This window comes from Phocoena phocoena, chromosome X (genome assembly GCF_963924675.1).
Source record: "Phocoena phocoena chromosome X, mPhoPho1.1, whole genome shotgun sequence".
In the NCBI taxonomy this organism is placed as follows: domain Eukaryota; kingdom Metazoa; phylum Chordata; class Mammalia; order Artiodactyla; family Phocoenidae; genus Phocoena; species Phocoena phocoena.
The window spans coordinates 110,220,273-110,237,789 of record NC_089240.1 but is presented as its reverse complement, the minus strand read 5'-3'; the positions used below and the strand labels follow the sequence as shown (position 1 = coordinate 110,237,789).

Genomic DNA, 17,517 nt, shown 5'->3' with positions numbered 1-17,517 from the left:
AAAAACACAGGGAACATTCTGAGCATAGGAAAATATGGATTTAGAGAGAAATGGACCTTCTGTACTCCGGCTCAAGTGTCACTGTTAGCAGTGTTCTAATAATACAGCAACCAGCTGAAAGTGAGCACTGATGAAAGCTTTGGGAGGAGGCATTTAAGTTGTAAGGGGAAAATATGGTTCTTTCATGTTGGAAAGTTCAAGGTGGTGACAAATATGGTCTCCTTTCCTAAAAATAGTACAAGCAAAGAGCAGTCACTGACTACTCCCAGCATTATTTACTAATGTTTTACCTTGACGGCTGTGTATTAGCTGAAAAACAGGACTATAAAATGAATGCAAAGCTAACATCTTCTAAGACATAAATAGGATATAGTGTGGGGACCTAAGGAGCCACACTATTCAAATTTTCTTAATCCATTTTTGGACAAATACATATAAATCCCCAACTGAGTTAGAAGAAGGGAGCTAACACTTATTTAGTGTCTGATATATGATAGACCTTAGACATACATTCTCTCATTTAATTTTCTTCACTTCCCTATAAGGGGTGTCATTATCATCCCCATTCTGCAGTACAGAAACAATCTCAGAGAAATCAAGTGACTTGTTTTATACGCCTCGTAAGTGGCACACCTAGTAAGTGGCAGATATGGGTTTGAATCCAGGTCTGACTCTAGAGCAACTTATAAGATTTTCTGTGATGATGGAAATACTTTATACTGTGCTGTCCAATACAGTAGCCACTAGCCATATGTGGCTACCGAGCACTTGAAATGTGGCTAGTGCAACTGAGGAACTGAACTTTTTATTTTATTTTAATTCATTTAAACTTAGATTTAAATGGCTTCATCTGTCTAATGGCTACTGTGTTGGATGGTACATCTCTAGGGATTGCCTTTTCTTGACTGTAGTTTGTAAAGCAGGAATCTGTAACCTGGTGTCCGTAGATGTATTAGGAGAAGATCCATATATGGGATTTCTTTTATAGTGTTTTCTTATAGAAAGGTCTTAGTCAGTAGAAGGACTGCTTCGCTTCTTGGAAAGGGATAGTGAAGTTATGCAGAGTCATAGTCAGGGGTACAGTGTATGATAGTCTACCACCACTCACCAAAGAGTCTTTGGGGATCCTAGGATAGAGGGGATACCAGGAATGCCGAAGGAACCCCCCAAACCATATTTCCTTCTCCCTTCATAACAGCCCCAGCAGCAGGTTGGTTGGCATCTGGGATGGGAAACACAACTATTATACCCAAAGTTGTAGCTGAGTTCAGTTCTATACACATGTCTGGAGTGCTTATAATATTGTACAAGGCACCATGCCAGGCATCTTGGAGGAGGAGAGATTTTTTAAATGACTGGGACATAAAGTCTGTCCTCAGGGAGTTTACAACTTAGTGGTGATGGGCTAAGGCAGGAGGGAAGGGAGAATAAGACAAATACTCAAACTATAACACAAGGCATGCTCTGAAAGGCATAGGAAAAGTACAGATTTAGATCTGAGGAAGGCCAGAATGGTGTTTATTAGTAATAGTGCTTATTAGCTGTGTGACCCTGGGAAATTTAAATTCTATAAATTTACCTTTCTTTGTTGTAAATGGGGCAAATAACTAGAAAATAAAATAGTGGGATAATGAATACAAGGCAGGACACATTCTGAACAGTCAATGAATGGTAGTTCCCCTGGTGGCCCTGCTCCACTGCTGTGTATGTATTGGGTTGGGTGGAGGTGGATAAGGGAAGGCATCATGAAGGAAATAACATCTGAGATAAACCCTAAAGGAAAGATAGTCTTTTGAAGGCTGGAAATCAAGAATTAAGTGGAGGAACAGCGTGAGCCAAAGCTGTGGAAGTAGGAAAGTACTGGAATGATTCAATGAATGCTAGGTAGTCCTATTTTGCTAGAGTGTCAGCTTTTTTTTTACCTAAAGTACGATTCCCCACACCAGCAGGGTCAGCATCACCTGGGAACTTGTTAGAAAAACAGAATACAACCCAGACTTATTGACTCAAAATCTGCATTTTAACAAGATTCCCGGGGAACATGTGTGCACATTAAAGTTCAGGAAGTATTGAAGTAGAGCACAAGCTGGAGCATAGTAGGAGACAAGGCTCAGAATGGTGGGACCTTATTAGGAAGGGCTTGAATGCCTGACCAAGTAGTTTGGGAAGTCATTAAAAGTTGCTGTAGGGGCTTCCCTGGTGGCGCAGTGGTTGAGAGTCCGCCTGCGGATGCAGGGCGCGCGGGTTCGTGCCCCGGTCCGGGAGGATCCCGCGTGCCGCGGGGCGGCTGGGCCCGTGGGCCATGGCCGCTGGGCCTGCGCGTCCGGAGCCTGTGCTCTGCAATGGGAGGGGCCGCAGCAGTGAGAGGCCCACGTACCACAAAAAAAAAAAAAAAAAAAAAAAAAAGTTGCTGTAGGATCACTGTCAATGAAAATCCACCTGTGACCTGTATCACACCTTGAAAAAGGTGACTTAAGCATCATTTTGGCTCTGAAAATTCTTATGCTCACTACCATTCAAGCAAGCTCCTTAGTAAAAGAAGACTTTGGCCCTTTTCTTTCTGATCACTTCCCCGTTCCCTTCACTCACCCATTAATCTTTTACAGTTACCCTTGCTTCAGCTAAATCAGTTATACAGAATATTGAACCCTCAAAATTGACAAAGTAGGTTTCATTTGTTTGACATCAACTAAGACCTGGAACTGAGAAATGTTCATTTGTTTTGGCTACTAACCCCTGTGGCTGGAGAGTGATACTACAGTCCAACTCTTTAGAAATTGTAAATATTCTCTCAGAAGTAGCAGGTGGAATTGCTGGGTAGTGAGAACTGAAAATGTGGAGTCAGGAGTTTTCAGGCCAGGACTGAGGAAGGAGGAGGGTCTCCCAAGGATGGATAAATCCTACAAAAGCACCTGCCAGCACATCAAGGGCTTGGCTATTATTCTAACCCCTTACTTCAAGAGTTTTGAATTAAAAACTAATTTGGAGACCTTCTTTACCATGGAGTCCCATATCTGATTTTAAACTAAAGTCAATTGGAAAATAGGACTCGGGTTACAGAAATTTGTTTTATACACAAATTAGCTATAAAGTTCCTTTTGCCAAAAACTGACATTCTATTTTTTCAACATGAATGTCTGTCTGGAGATTGCTGCCTTGAATTGAATTTACCAGATTTCTCAGGACCTGACCATTTTCTTTTAAAGAGAACTAATCCAGAGTAGAATTGTGTTTCTTTGTGCTAAGGTTGAACCACCTTAAGTCTGTGGGCTGCAGCTGCAAATAAGAAGTGACAGGGACCCACAGGGTCATGTTTTGGTGCTGTAACCTGGGGCAATCATTAAACGTGTTAGATTGCATCATGAAGGTTAGTCCTAATTTGACCTGATAGTAGAAAGCTCTGTAAAGTGAATTGTGGCAGTAACTATTACAGCAGCTGGGCACAAAGAGATCATTGACCTTTCACAAGAATCATGAAAATTCTTCAGTGTTTTCCTCAAAGCCCAGGAATCATTTGTATCTATATGGCAGGCATCATTGCATGTGAACTCCTTGACCTGCAGATTGGAGGATTCATTGGGAACCACACTTCATTCTGAGATGTTTAATCCCCTGGTTCCATTGGTTAATAAATGTCATTCTCCAACGACCCCATCCTCACCCTTCCCCAATATGCATACTTTCTGTAGTGGCCTCATGTGGGTTATAAAGTCAGAGAATCTGTATTTTGACATGACATGAAATAACAGCTGGTCAGCTGTCTAAACCAGTCAACCTGGTTTTAGACGAGATTACATTACCACATGGACTTTAATTGTGAACATAAGATACAGAAATAGAATTCTGTAGCACTAATGTTTATTATCTGTTTTACTTTAACAATTCGTGCTTCCTTTTAGACAAACTGTGTAGCTTGTGGGGTTAGGCGATGAGGGGACAAGATGGGAGGAGAAATGAATGAGCAAGGATCAAAGTTTTATTAAATTTATCCTCAGGAATAAAAGGGCAAATAATATGAGGAAATATATAAGACTTTAGAACATTTCTTTATTCTGTTAATTCTTGATGACTCCCTCATTTGTTTTTCTTGCAGTGATTATCAGTAGAGTCCTTAAAAAGTTAGACATCCCATGTGCTCATTTTAGGGACAATAAGCAAGTTAACAATTGAACAAAATGTATCCTACTTCACAGGCAGTCTTGGGGAGATGAAAGGAACCCTCAAAATAGAGTAAGTGTAGTTTTAAAAAAGGTAAGGAAAGCAAGCTGAATCCCTAGGAGCATAGCAAGGAATGGTCCCCAGGCTAAGAAGTAACCCCTGGATTTAGGCCTGTCCTGAATTCTATAGATGAGATTTCTGGTTTGCATAGAAGAGTCAACTAAATAGCCTCAGAAGTTTCTTCCTAGGGAATTTCCTGGTGGTCCAGTGGTTAGGACTCCACGCTTTCACTGCTATGGGCTGCATGGCACAGAAAAAAAAAGTTTCTTCCTAATCTAATATTTTCCTAATATCTTCATTATCTAATAGTTCCATCATGTCTAGTAGAAAAATGGTAGAAATAGCTTCCATAAGAGATTTAAAGGTAAATTCTGTAGTTTGGGTGAGAATTAAAATATCATAATTGCTAATATTTTATATTCAAGTCATAATTGAAATTTCTGCAATAAGAATTCTTGAAATTAAAGTGGTGGTGGTTTTCCTTTTAGAATTTAGGTAGTTTTAATGGGGCTATTTTACTTAAAATAGCACTCCCAATGTGGACCACATATACATGACACAGAAAAGATCCTATAAGTACCTACTGATTTACTGGTTGATTTAGTGCTGTCTTAAAGGAGGACTGAAACAATACAATAAAAGTAGCTGGGAAGCACTAGTGTCATAGAATTTTGCTATGTCTATAGCTCTTGTTTTCAAGCTACAAATCTTTGGAGACTGTATTGGGTCTTGGATAATATAAAATGTGGATTGGTATTCAATGGATCAGCTTACTGAGTGGGATGTCTCTCTCTCCTTGATATGAGGTCTTTTTCTATAAGAAACAATGCCTGAGATGGTGTGTTGAATTATCAAGATTTTCATATATTTGGATCATTTATGAGGTGGATACACAGAAGGTACTTGAAATCTCGGTTTTATTCAGTGCCAAACAAAAATCTGTACATTAGTACAGGGAGCAAAATACCTAAAGCCCTAAAGTTACCATCTGGGACTAAATAAAAGGGAAGAACAATTATAGCCAAATGTCTATAACTGAATACATTTAATTCATCAGATTTTGTTCCTGGACTCCTTCAACTTTTAGAAAACAGTACAAACAGCAATAAAAAGGTTCAATGATGAAAGTAGGGTATATCCTTGGATAAAAGTAAATTCAGACCAATCTCACATTGTACATCAGAAATTCTAGAAATTAGAAATGGAAATTTGCAGTTAATATTTATTGAGCATCTGCTATATGCCAGATGTGATGCAGAATGTTCTACATATGTGATCTCACTTAATCCTTTTAACAGTCCCATGAGTTAGGTACTGTTATCAGCCTCCTTTTACAGGTCATAGCTCTGAAGCTCTGTAATATCATCAGTTACCAACTTAATAAGGCAGGAAAATGGACTAATATGTTATTCTGTAAAATTATCAAATGCAAAAGAAAAAAATTTCTGATTAGCCATTATTAATCAGAACCTCCTAATCCCTGAGCATTCCTTTTGATCAAGATTTTACCATCCTGCAGTATAGTACTCAAATGATGGAGATGCATTTGAAATCTAATTATTTTAAGTAATGTTGATATAATCAGCATCAGAACTTTTGTCATTAATTCTTTATTCTAACTACATGAGTTAATAGAATGCGTCACCTACTTCCTCCCTATTGAGAATTAATTCATTCAACACTCACTATGTGCCAGGCATGGTGCTAGGCATCAGGGATACAGTTGTGGGAGAGAGAGAGAGAGGTCCTCCTTAGAAGAGCTGCTTACAAACTTCAAACTTATAGGGGAAAAGTTTGTTTTAATTCACGTAGAATATATATTTTTCTGCTTATCTTTACAACAGCTCTGTGCAGTGTTATCATCCCCCTTTTACACATTATGAAACTAAGACTAAGGGCGATTACATGAATTGCCAGAAGCTACCCAGATAGTAAAGGACAGATCCAGGATTAGAACCCTGATCTGTCAGGCTTCGAAGCACATATTGTTTCCACTATACTATTCCATCTTCCGTGGAACTTTTTTTGGTCATTCTGATATTGCCAAAAGAAATACCAAGAAAAGTTTTGGAATAGTACACTAATCACATTTGACTCTGTGACTACTCAGGTGCAAGAAACATCTTCATTTGCAAGTTATATAAAAATCTAGTCTTCTTTGAAAATAGTCTTGGTCATGATCTGAATGTTTTCTAATACATAGTGATCAGTGTTTCTTTAGTTCTAGTCATGGTAGGGATTTAATAGGACATGGATATGATACGGTGAATGGTTGACTTAAGATACAGAAGCAAGTTTTCATTCTTTCACTTACTCACTCAGATGATGTAAAGGAAAAATGTTTGACAGGTCTCAGAAGACATTTAATGGAGGTGTTCCAAGTGGAATCTGATTGCAGAAGAAATGGTATTTGTTACATGGGCTGAAAACAGCATAGGGATATTTTTTATTAAAAACAAGAATGTAGGGCTTCCCTGGTGGTGCAGTGGTTGAGAGTCTGCCTGCCGATGCAGGGGACACGGGTTCGTGCCCCGGTCCAGGAAGATCCCACATGCCGCGGAGCGGCTAGGCCCGTGAGCCATGGCCGCTGAGCCTGCGCGTCTGGAGCCTGTGCTCCACAACGGGAGAGGCCACAACAGTGAGAGGCTCGCATACCGCAAAAAAAAGAAACAAGAATGTAAAGCCATTTTGTTAGAACCTTAGCATTCATTTTACTGAAACTTGGTTGACCTTTAGCTGACTGGATTCCAAATTTTCATTGACATTTTACAAACATTACCTTAAGAATTGTACAGCTGCGGGCCATAGAAAAATTGAGGGTTAAAGAGTGAGCCATAGCAGGCCAACTTGATTCCTCTTTTGATAGGATTAGAGGACCAGTAGTAGATAAAAGGCTTAGGAGAGATCACCTAACTTTGGACTTTAACAAGGCTTTTCATTCCACATTTCATGAAGTTTTTTTTTTAAACATCTTTATTGGAGTATAATTGCTTTACAATGGTGTGTTAGTTTCTGCTCTATAACAAAGTGAATCACTATACATATACATATATCCCCATATCTCTTCCCTCTTGCGTCTCCCTCCCACCCTCCCTATCCCACCCTTCTAGGTGGTCACAAAGCACCCAGCTGATCTCCCTGTGTTATGTGGCTGCTTCCCACTAGCTATCTGTTTTACATTTGGCAGTATATATTAGTCCATGCCACTCTCTCATTTCGTCCCAGCTTATCCTTTCCCCTCCCCATGTCCTCAAGTCCATTCTCTACATCTGCGTCTTTATTCCTGTCCTGCCCCTAGGTTCTTCAGAACTTTTTTTTCTTTAAGATTCCATATATATGTGTTAGCATACGGTATTTGTTTTTCTTTCTGACTTACTTCACTCTGTATGACAGTCTCTAGGTCCATCCATCTCACTACAAATAACTCAATTTCGTTTCCTTTTATGGCTGAGTAATATTTCATTGTATATATGTGCCACATCTTCTTTATCCATTCATCGGTCGATGGACGCTTAGGTTGCTTCCATGTCCTGGCTGTTGTAAATAGAGCTGCAATGAACATTGTGGTACATGACTCTTTTTGAATTATGGTTTTCTCAGGGTATATGCCCAGTAGTGGGATTGCTGGGTCATATGGTATTCATGAAGTTTGAATTGAAACACTTGAAATTCCAGATGCTGCTGCCAGGGGAGTAAGAAACTATCTCTGCTCATCCCTGGATGAAACCTATAGGACTTGGATAACAGAAAATGCCTTTTGCCATTTTATATGGTGCAGCAGCTACTAGTAAAGTGACCATGCTCTGGGATCATTTGAAGAAGATGGGATTAACCCTGCTCAAACTTGGGTTGTAATTCCCCATCACTCCAATTACTAAATAATCCCCTTGCGTGTTCTATATCTTTTTTTTTCCTTTTCTAGTTTGCTATGGAGTTATGGTTTTCTTTTTTGGAAGCCAACCTCTATATTATCAGTGGAAATGACTTTGACACCAGGGTAGTCTAATGATTATATCTGCATCAATTCAACAACCCTTGCAATGAAAGAATGGGGAAAATGTCAGGAGATAATCTAAAAAAGCTTTTCAAAGGAAGAGTGGGTCCATCCATAGCCACATTTAAAGAGGGCCCTATCTCTTTAAGGGAGGAGGAGGTAGAAGATAATTGATAGCTTGCGGTCAAAAATGTTAATTTCCGAGAAACAGGAGGGATCTTACAAATGACAGAGTCATGGTCTTAGAAGAGCCTATATTTTAATTCTGTATTTATCAACAAGATCTGTAAAAAAGTGCAGAGGGCAACTGGCTTTAAGGAATTCACCTGTTACTCCTGGGCTCTTAAGATTTAGAGAGTTTTCCTCTAGTGGCTCATATAATAAAATCTGGAGACATCCCAGTCCTTAATGGAGTCTGGATTTTGGCTTTCTTTTTCTTCTTTAGGGTTGAACCAGCTGCCCTTTGACCCTGCCAACAACAACGAGCCCCTGCAGTTTGGCAGTACCAGTGGCCCTCTGGTCACAGAAGGCCTCATTGAGAATGGAGGGGAGTCAAGCAAGAAAAGAAAGAGAACAAATGCTCCTTCAGGTAAGCTAGACGATAATCCATTCTCTTAGGCCAGTGCCACTGAGTCAACATTGTCCCAGAAACTAGTATGTAGTGGGCACTGTGCTATGATTTGTACGAGCTACAGAAATGAGAAAGAGTCCCCTGCCCTCAAGGAACTCATGGTAGAATAGAGGGCAGAAAAAGCACATACTTGAATAACTCTAATAATAAGATAGAGTATCATCAGTGCTGTGGTAAATGTGTAAAAGGGAAAAAAAACTATGGGAGCCCAAACAGGGAAAGAGTTTAATTCAGCTTTAGGCATCATGGAACACTTCACAGCAGAAGTGGCATTTGTAGCTGGCCCTTGAATGGGTAGACCTAAGACAAGAAGAGATGAGTAAAGAACATTTGGTTTAGGTATAAGGAATTACATGAGTGAATGATGTCACTATACGTCTTTCTTTGTATATACAAGTGGTGGCTACCCTCACTTGTACACCTAATGTGGATAACTGCATACATTTGCATGTCCCCACCCCACCCCTGTTTCCCCCAGTACACACTATGCCCACATGTGTTCTATGCCCTCATAGCTCTCTTAGAACAGCTGATGAACAGATTGTCCTAAATCCTGTATAACAGCCAACTGAATTTCTAGCCTCCCCTGCAATTCCCCCATCCTTCGTGCTCCGTTGGCCCATTCTCATGTTAAATTTCTCCAGAGTGAGTGGGGAAACAATGGGAGACCAGATCTTAACTGATCACTTAATTTTTTAAAATTTCATCTCTTTGTTACTTGGCTATTCATTTGAAAACAGTATCCGTAGTCTATAGAGACTGATCTGAGATTTTAAGATGGGCCTAATAGACATGTTCATGGGGTTTTTGGTTTTGTTTTGTTCTGTTTTTTACTATTACTTTTACATTCAGCTTATAAAATGGAGCATGTTTACAAACATACAACATCATACCTGACTCTTAGATCATAGGTCTTTCTGCTTATGAATCAAGATATTTATTAAATACAAGTTTGGAAAACAAAAATACAGTAAGACATTAGCTATCTGGAGCCCTCAAGAAAAGTATGATTTTTAGAGAGCTGTATTTTCTGGAGCATTGGAAAGGCATAGTATACAGCCAAGGAACTGGACTGAGTTGTAGTTGTAGTCCCACCTCTCTCTCTGTGGCTTAGGGTGTGTTCCTTAACCTCTCTGACTTTCACTTCAACTGTAAAGTTAGAAATGGTACTAAAACTTCCTAGGATTATTAGTAGAGTTAAATGAAATTATGTAGGTAAAGGGCTTAGCTTGATATCTGCACATACTTCATCACTTAAAAAATCAGTTAATAAATGTTGCTATTTTATTGTTATTATTATTATATGATAATATTATGAACTTCATTGTTTTAAGTATCAATGCACTTCACATTTTTAGGTTAACCATTATGAATACAAACCGTGTGTGTGTGTGTATGTGTGTTTGTAAACTTATCTGTCTTTTTAAGGCATATATTCAACATAATCTAAACTTTGCTTGATCATTTAAAGGGAAAATTTTAGTCATTAGTCATTGTACTGCTCTATAATATTCTATTATAGTTTTCTGGGTTTACTAAGGAATATAGGCCTTTTAACTCTAAATTGTCCTAGACTATGGTGGCTTTTTAGTTATTACAGCCACATTTTATCCACGTCCTGTCTCCTTTCTGCAGTCTGCAGTCATTTCTAGCTTCTCTCAGTGTCCCTTCATTTAACAACCCTTTTTCTCCTTCTTCTTAGTTACAAACTTTAAAAAACAAACAAGCAAGATCTCCAAGTTGGTGTGTCAACTTAGTATGTTAAGTAAGAGTTAAATCAGCTGTGAGAGAACCTGCTCTGGAGAGATATATAGGATTTAGGCATCAACTTTAAGACATCTATTTTGGCTGCTCTGAGGCCTTTTTTGATCACTTATTAGTTTTTCCACTGTGTTCATGGTAAGTGATGTGCTGGTTTAGAGTAATACCTCCTGAACATTGGTTAACTCATGAGGGTGGAGAAAGGGGGTATGTATAAATCTGAATTGTGAACCAACTATAAAGAATTGCAATTTTATTTCTAATGAGCATATTCAGTGAGAGCAAAGTAACTGTTGCAGATATAGGATTTTAGCAGTAGATTATGTTCATCTATAATTAGCAGAATCAATTTGCATTCAAATAATGAATATGCCTCAGTTCTTAAAAAACAGCATGTTCTTAAAGATAGGTGAACTAGGCCCCTGGCAGGCTAAATTAGCTCCCTTGTAATCTTTTCAACACTATTTGCTTAGTGAACCCTTTCTTTGTAAGTAGTACAAAGGTAACTCCAGCCCAGGTTAAATTACCACAAATTCCAAATTAGTGTAGTCCAGATTAATGAGATTTTACTACACAGGGAGTCTCATAATTGTTCAGCTGACAATCTTATGGTATTATAAATGGGCAGATTGTTTTATAAAGGTTTTTTTTTCCTATGCAGTTCTAGACAAAAGGAAGAGGGAAGATATTTTGTGAGTAGGAACTTCCTTCTTCCTTTATCACATTCCCTGCCTCTTGGTAAGGAGGAAAGCTAGGGTTAGAAGTCCTTACAGGAGCTACCAGCCATTTCAGTTGTAAGTTGAGATACTCATCCAGCCATTACATCATTCAACCCTGTGACCCCTTTGAATCTAAACCATCTCTCTCCCTCTTCTGTCACTACAAATGATGGAAGGGTCTGTGCCTGCAGCTCCAGTTCCTTTACATTCTATTCTTCTTCCTTTCTCACCCCTCCTTTCTCACCTTTTTCTACAAACTGCCTCTCTCCTTTTATACGAGAAGTGATCTCTTAAAGGTCACCAGCGACCTCCAAATTGTCACAGTTAGTGGCCTTATGACAGGTCTCAACTACCTTGACCTGTTTGCTTTATTTCATGCTGTTAACAACCTCCCCTTGCTTGAATTCTTTCTACTTCTGCTTTCTTTGGCAATACACTTTGCAGATTCCTCTTCCTTTTCTGACTCCTTCAAGCATTCTATCTCCTTTTCTTCCTACCTCCACTTTAAGTGAGGGTATTATTATCCACATTTATTGGTGAAAAAATAAAGGATAAATAAACTTACCCAAGGGTGAACATTTAGCAAGTGGTTTAACTAGGCATCCAACTCCAAAGCCTTTCTCTAACTACTCTCCCAGAATTACTATGTCTGTAGATGTTAGGAATCTGGACCCATTATTAAAATGCATATTAAGCATTGCTGGCACACTAGGGAAAGCTGTGTTTGTGTGAGAATAAGGCAAGCAGAGCTTGGATTTGATCATCTCTAGGATCCCTTCAAACTCTGAGATCCCATGGTTCCTTCTGTGCAGCTTTCTTTTCTGCTTCTCTCAACAAGTCTTCTATTTCAGCCAAGGTTGTCTGCTACCTCTCTCCAAATAGGCACTGGACCTGCCTACTTCAGGACCTTGCTCATGCCATTTCCTTTGCCTAGCATGCTTGTCCTCTTCTTTCATGTGTCAAAATCCTATCTAATTGACAGCACCTAGTACAAGTCCTACCTTCTCCAGGAAGCCTTCTGGATCATCCCAGTTAGAATTGTTCACTTGTACCTCTGAAACCCCTTGGTTGTTATATTCATATGAATCACTTGACACTGATTATAGACCACCTTGAACTATTGGCTATCTGTTCATAGTAATATGTCTTAACCTTTCAACTTAGTCATCAGCCCCTGATTGGAAGGGCCCCTGATTCATGTCTTTTGGCAGAGATACGGTGTCTTGCATACAATAGATGTTCAAGAAATATGTGTTGATTGATCACATATCTGGCTGAAGAATTGCTTTCCCTTTGCCTTAATATTCTCTATTATTCTCTTGTCACTCCCAGGGTGGAGCTGTGCACAAACTGGGCACTCGGTATCTAATGTTGATCAACTGACTGCCTCACTTGTCCCTAAAGGTCAGACTCCAGACATTCGTGAGATTATACCCCTAGAGCAACCACACATCGAATCTGGGTGCTTGTGAAACCTGGCCCTAATGGAATCTCTTCTTCTTAAATAGATGAAATTTCATGAGTGTCCAAGGGAAACTGATAGGTGGAATTGGGTGTCCTGTCCCAACTCCTCTGTGAAGTAGATCCGTAACCTGGATTAGATATTACTGCAATATTTGGCCATAAACTCTTGCTATGTGGATCTGGCTGCTTTGCAGCTTTTATCTTAAGGTGAGCTCAGAATTCTTCAATGTGTTTGCTCTCAAATTTCACCTTTTCCCCATGGAAATGTTTCCTTGGTGATGCTGCAGCTGCACAAATTGTTTAAGATTGTGGTTAGTCCACTTATTCACATGATGCTCTATGGCCAAAGAGTAGAAGATTTTTAAACCCTTGTCAAATCATAGTGCCAAGTTTCTGTCCAGAAGATACGAACTGTCTCCTGGTTTGAGATCCACCTGGATTTGTAGAAACAGATACCAACCCTCTTCTCAAATACTTCCACTAAAGTGGAAGAATCCATGAGTCAGCAAGGCCAACCAGATGATGACTAAAACCAAATGGACTGTTTTAAGCACCAACATCATGGTACACTGGCATTCTAAGAAGGTGCCAGCTCATTGGAAGAGTGGGCAACTAACCTGGGGATAATTATAATACCAGAATGATCATCCAGATGTGGACATAGTCCTATTTCTATTGTCTTCTCTCATAGCTCTGCATTGAAAGATAGGTTTGCGTTTAATTATGTGATGCCTAATACTAAGCAGTTTTGCCAAAGTTCATGTGAATGATGAATAGCTCAGTATGAAAAGAGGGATCTTCAACCATTTTCAATTTGCAATAATGATTGAACCCCAAGAGTTCAAGTTCTCCAGGAAGACCCTTCAATTCAATAATAATTTGCATCACTATTGTGATTCTTTCTTTCTCTTAACATATTTTCATATTCATTTCATTTTACAGTTGAGGTACTAATAACCAGAGAGGAGAAATAACTTTGACTGAGGTGGAATAGCATCACCAGAAATGTTAGGATATGATAAGGACCTCCAGGTAATATCTAAACTTGATCATAGGTCCCTAACTCAGTTCTCAAGGTTTCTTTTAGAATTTCTGGAAGTCAGAATGAGATGACAATATGAAAGACAGTGAACAGTCTCAGCACTGCCAAGACTAAATTAACAAGAGGAAGTAGGCCTTCAAAGCAGCAAGGAGAGGTTCAGTCAGACATAAGGGAGAACTGTATTGGAATGAGTTATCAGGGGAAGTTGTTTAAGCCTGCTTGGAAAAGAAATATAAAAATGAGATGAACACTCATCTGCCTGGGAGTACTTTTGTTTCCTTTCTTACCTAGAAGAAGGGCAATGAACCAGGAAACTTTTTTATGACACTTACAGCCCTTTGATTTACCTTAGACTCACAGGGCTGAGACTTTCATTTCACGTGTACTTTGAAGTCCACAAATGAAAGCATTGATTGTTTTTAAAGAGAGAAAAGGCCACCGTTTTATATCTTGGTGTGTGGTATTTCTAGCATGTCAGCTGAATTATTATATTGCCAAAGGCAAGAAGAGCCTATTGTTCCCTCAGATGGAATTAAATAAGAAAATGAGTAGACTAATAGCCTTACTCAGTTTCTTTAGTCCTTTGGACATTTTTATCTGATTACAGTTTCAAAAAAATAAAACCTTATCTTGATAATGAGATGATCAAAAAAGTAAGCTGACTTCTTTCTTTCTCAGTTCTGATAGAAACTCAGTGTGAAATTTTTCATCTTAAAGGACTGTCAGGGGGAGGGGAGATTGAGGGTGAAATGGAAGAGGCAACATAGAAAAATGCAAATATGTCTCTCTTAAGTTGCTCCAACAATTGGAATAGCTTTGGAATGATTTTGTGACTTCATTGTACCTCATAAGTTCTTCTCTCACAGACATTAAGTGTGAGTCAGCCTCATGTGTTGGTAATATAGAGGCAAGTGGAAGCTGTTGAATCATAGTATTTTAGAGTTGGAGGCAATCTTGTCTAACTCCATCATTTTCACAAATGAAGAAACTGAAAGCCAGAGAGGGACTTTTCTAAAGTCACATGATTAATTAGTAGCAAATCTAGAACTGATTATTACCAGATCTTTATAATCATTTCAAGTTGGCTAGGACTGTGGCATGTGATTGATTCATTTGTATTGCAGAAAGTATATCTATAACCTAGAGGAGCTGGCTTCCCCCTTGCTGGTAGTATTACGTGATCTATAGCAAGCTAACCCAGTGGTGTATGAGGTCCCATATCTGTTCTGTCTGCCACACAGGGGAGGGCCCTTTGATCTCAAACTAGAAAAGGAGTTTGAGTCTGGGAAACACCTATGAGGGAATTGCTTTTATAGAGCTGAACTCCAGCAGCTCAGCAAATCACAGAAGAAACTCTTTGTGACACCTGCTTACTTGGCAGGGGACAGTTTGTGTCCCCCATCCAAGCCTACCCTAAGGCCACTCCATCCAAATAGGAAAAAATTTTATAATCATGTTTTATCTGTTATTTAAACTTTGTTGGATAATTTTGTCTAGAGGATCTTTTTTTTAACATCTTTATTGGAGTATAATTGCTTTACAATGGTGTGTTAGTTTCTGCTTTATAACAAAGTGGATCAGTTATACATATACATATGTCCCATATCTCTTCCCTCTTGCGTATCCCTCCCTCCCTCCCACCCTCCCTATCCCACCCCTCTAGGTGGTCACAAAGCACCGAGCTGATTTCCCTGTGCTATGCAGCTGCTTCCCACTAGCTATCTACCTTACGCTTGGTAGTGTATATATGTCCATGCCTCTCTCTCACTTTGTCCCAGCTTACCCTTCCCCCTCCTGGTATCCTCAAGTCCATTCTCTAGTAGGTCTGCGTCTTTATTTTGAAGGTTGAATAAAAGCTCTGCGCACTTCATAAGAGAGAAAGGGTCATGTCAACTTGAGGACATTCTGACCCAAGAGCCAGAATGCAGAGGTTAAGTCAGGAATGAGCACTTATTTTTATTCTAATCTTACAAATCAGATAAGTCGATGCTCCTGCTGTGCCAAGGAGTAAGCAGGGGTGGAGAGAAAGCCCAGACAAGTTTCCGTTAGTACTCTTTGTCCTCTCTCACAAGTAGAATGGATGTTCCCTCCTCCCCATGGAATGGTGCCAAGTGTGAAGAGAACCCCCACCATCCTAACGTTGCTGTTTATTTGCAGATAAATATGACTTTGGATTTTTCTATCCTTAGAATTTTTTTTAGCCAGGGGAAACTAGCAATGATGGTCCATTGAGGGTACAAATAAATAGGGTTGTTCTAGAACCATGTGTTATGTTTAGATTTTTACTTCTCCATGTATAAAGTCAAGACAAGTTCCAGATGGAACTCAATTTTATATCATCTGATTTTGCCTCAGAGTAGTACTTTACAGTGAGGAGATTTCATTTTCATGAACTTCAAACACAGACACCTTTGCTGCCATTTTAGCATTGTCATTCCACATGTGATTGCAAACTCTACAAGTATTCCTTTCTCTTCCATGACACCAGAGTATAATAATTAAAATACTTTATTACTACCTCTACTAGTGTGCCAGACACTTTTCTAAGTATTTCAAATGTGTTAACTTATTCGACTTTCATGGCAACTCTGTGATTATCCTCATTTTACTGGTAAGGAAACTTAAGTACAGAGAAGTTAAGTAATTTGTCCAAATAGTAAGTAGAGGAGATAAGATCCAAACCCAGGCAGGATAGCTCTAAAATTATTGTCAAAAATCAGTTGAATCAGAATGGATATTGAGGAAGATCCGGGCATCAATGTTCTTTAAAAGCACTGCAAATGATTCCGATATGCAGTCAGGCTTAAGGACCAGCTCAGCTACCCACACTGCATCAGGGCAACTAGGTGTACCTAGACCACTGTGGTTCAGAATGTTGGACATTCGTAGTGCAGTAGTCCCCCCTTTTCCATAGGGTGTATGTTCCAAGATCCCCCAATGGATGCCTGAAACTGTGGATAGTAGCAATCCCTATATATACTATGTTTTTTCCCTATACATGCATACTTATGATAAAGTTTAATTTATAAATTAGGCACAGTAAGAGAATATCCAAACTGCCAGAATCACTACTCTTGCGCTTTGCGGCCATTATTAAGTAAGATAAGGGTTACTTGAACACAAACACTGCTGATACCATGACAGTTGACCTGATAACCTAGGCAGCTGAGTAACTTACAGGTGGTATGCACTGGACAAAGGGATGATTCGTGTCCCCGGTGGGATAGAGCAGGACAGTGTAAAGTTTCATCACGCTACTCAGAACAGCATGCAATTTAAAACTTATGAATTGTTTATTTCTGGAATATTCCATTGAATATTTTTTGGACTGTGGTTGACCTCGGATAACTGACACCACAGAAAGCAAAACCGTGGATACTGTATTCTATGATAAAGTATGTCTAGAGTCTTCTGTTAAGAACTAAAGTGACAGTGATGCAGTAGACCAGAAGGTGACAAATAAAGTGGTTGTGTATATGTTGACCACTCTAGCTATTTCAACACAGAAAGAAGTGACTGCCTAATTTGCAATTTTCTCTTTCTTTGCTCTGTTTCCTGATATCAATTTACTATCTATTGAAATAAAAATCTGTAATGATGAAGTTCCCTCTTGTAAGGGGTTGGGAGGCAGTCTTGGTTTTTTTTTCCAATCTCAATTTCCTTGAAAACGTGAGCTATTCACTTTAAG

At 39.2% G+C, this 17,517-nt stretch overlaps 1 protein-coding gene across 1 annotated transcript in view; it reads left to right on the top strand.

Annotated features, from left to right (window-relative positions):
• ENOX2 (ecto-NOX disulfide-thiol exchanger 2) overlaps window positions 1-17,517 on the top strand; it is a 186,095-nt gene that overhangs the window by 15,788 nt on the left and 152,790 nt on the right. Inside the window, exon 2 of the mRNA XM_065900568.1 lies at window positions 8,658-8,801. The gene's annotated coding sequence lies outside the window, so the exon portion shown is untranslated. The remainder of the gene's footprint in view (window positions 1-8,657; window positions 8,802-17,517) is intronic.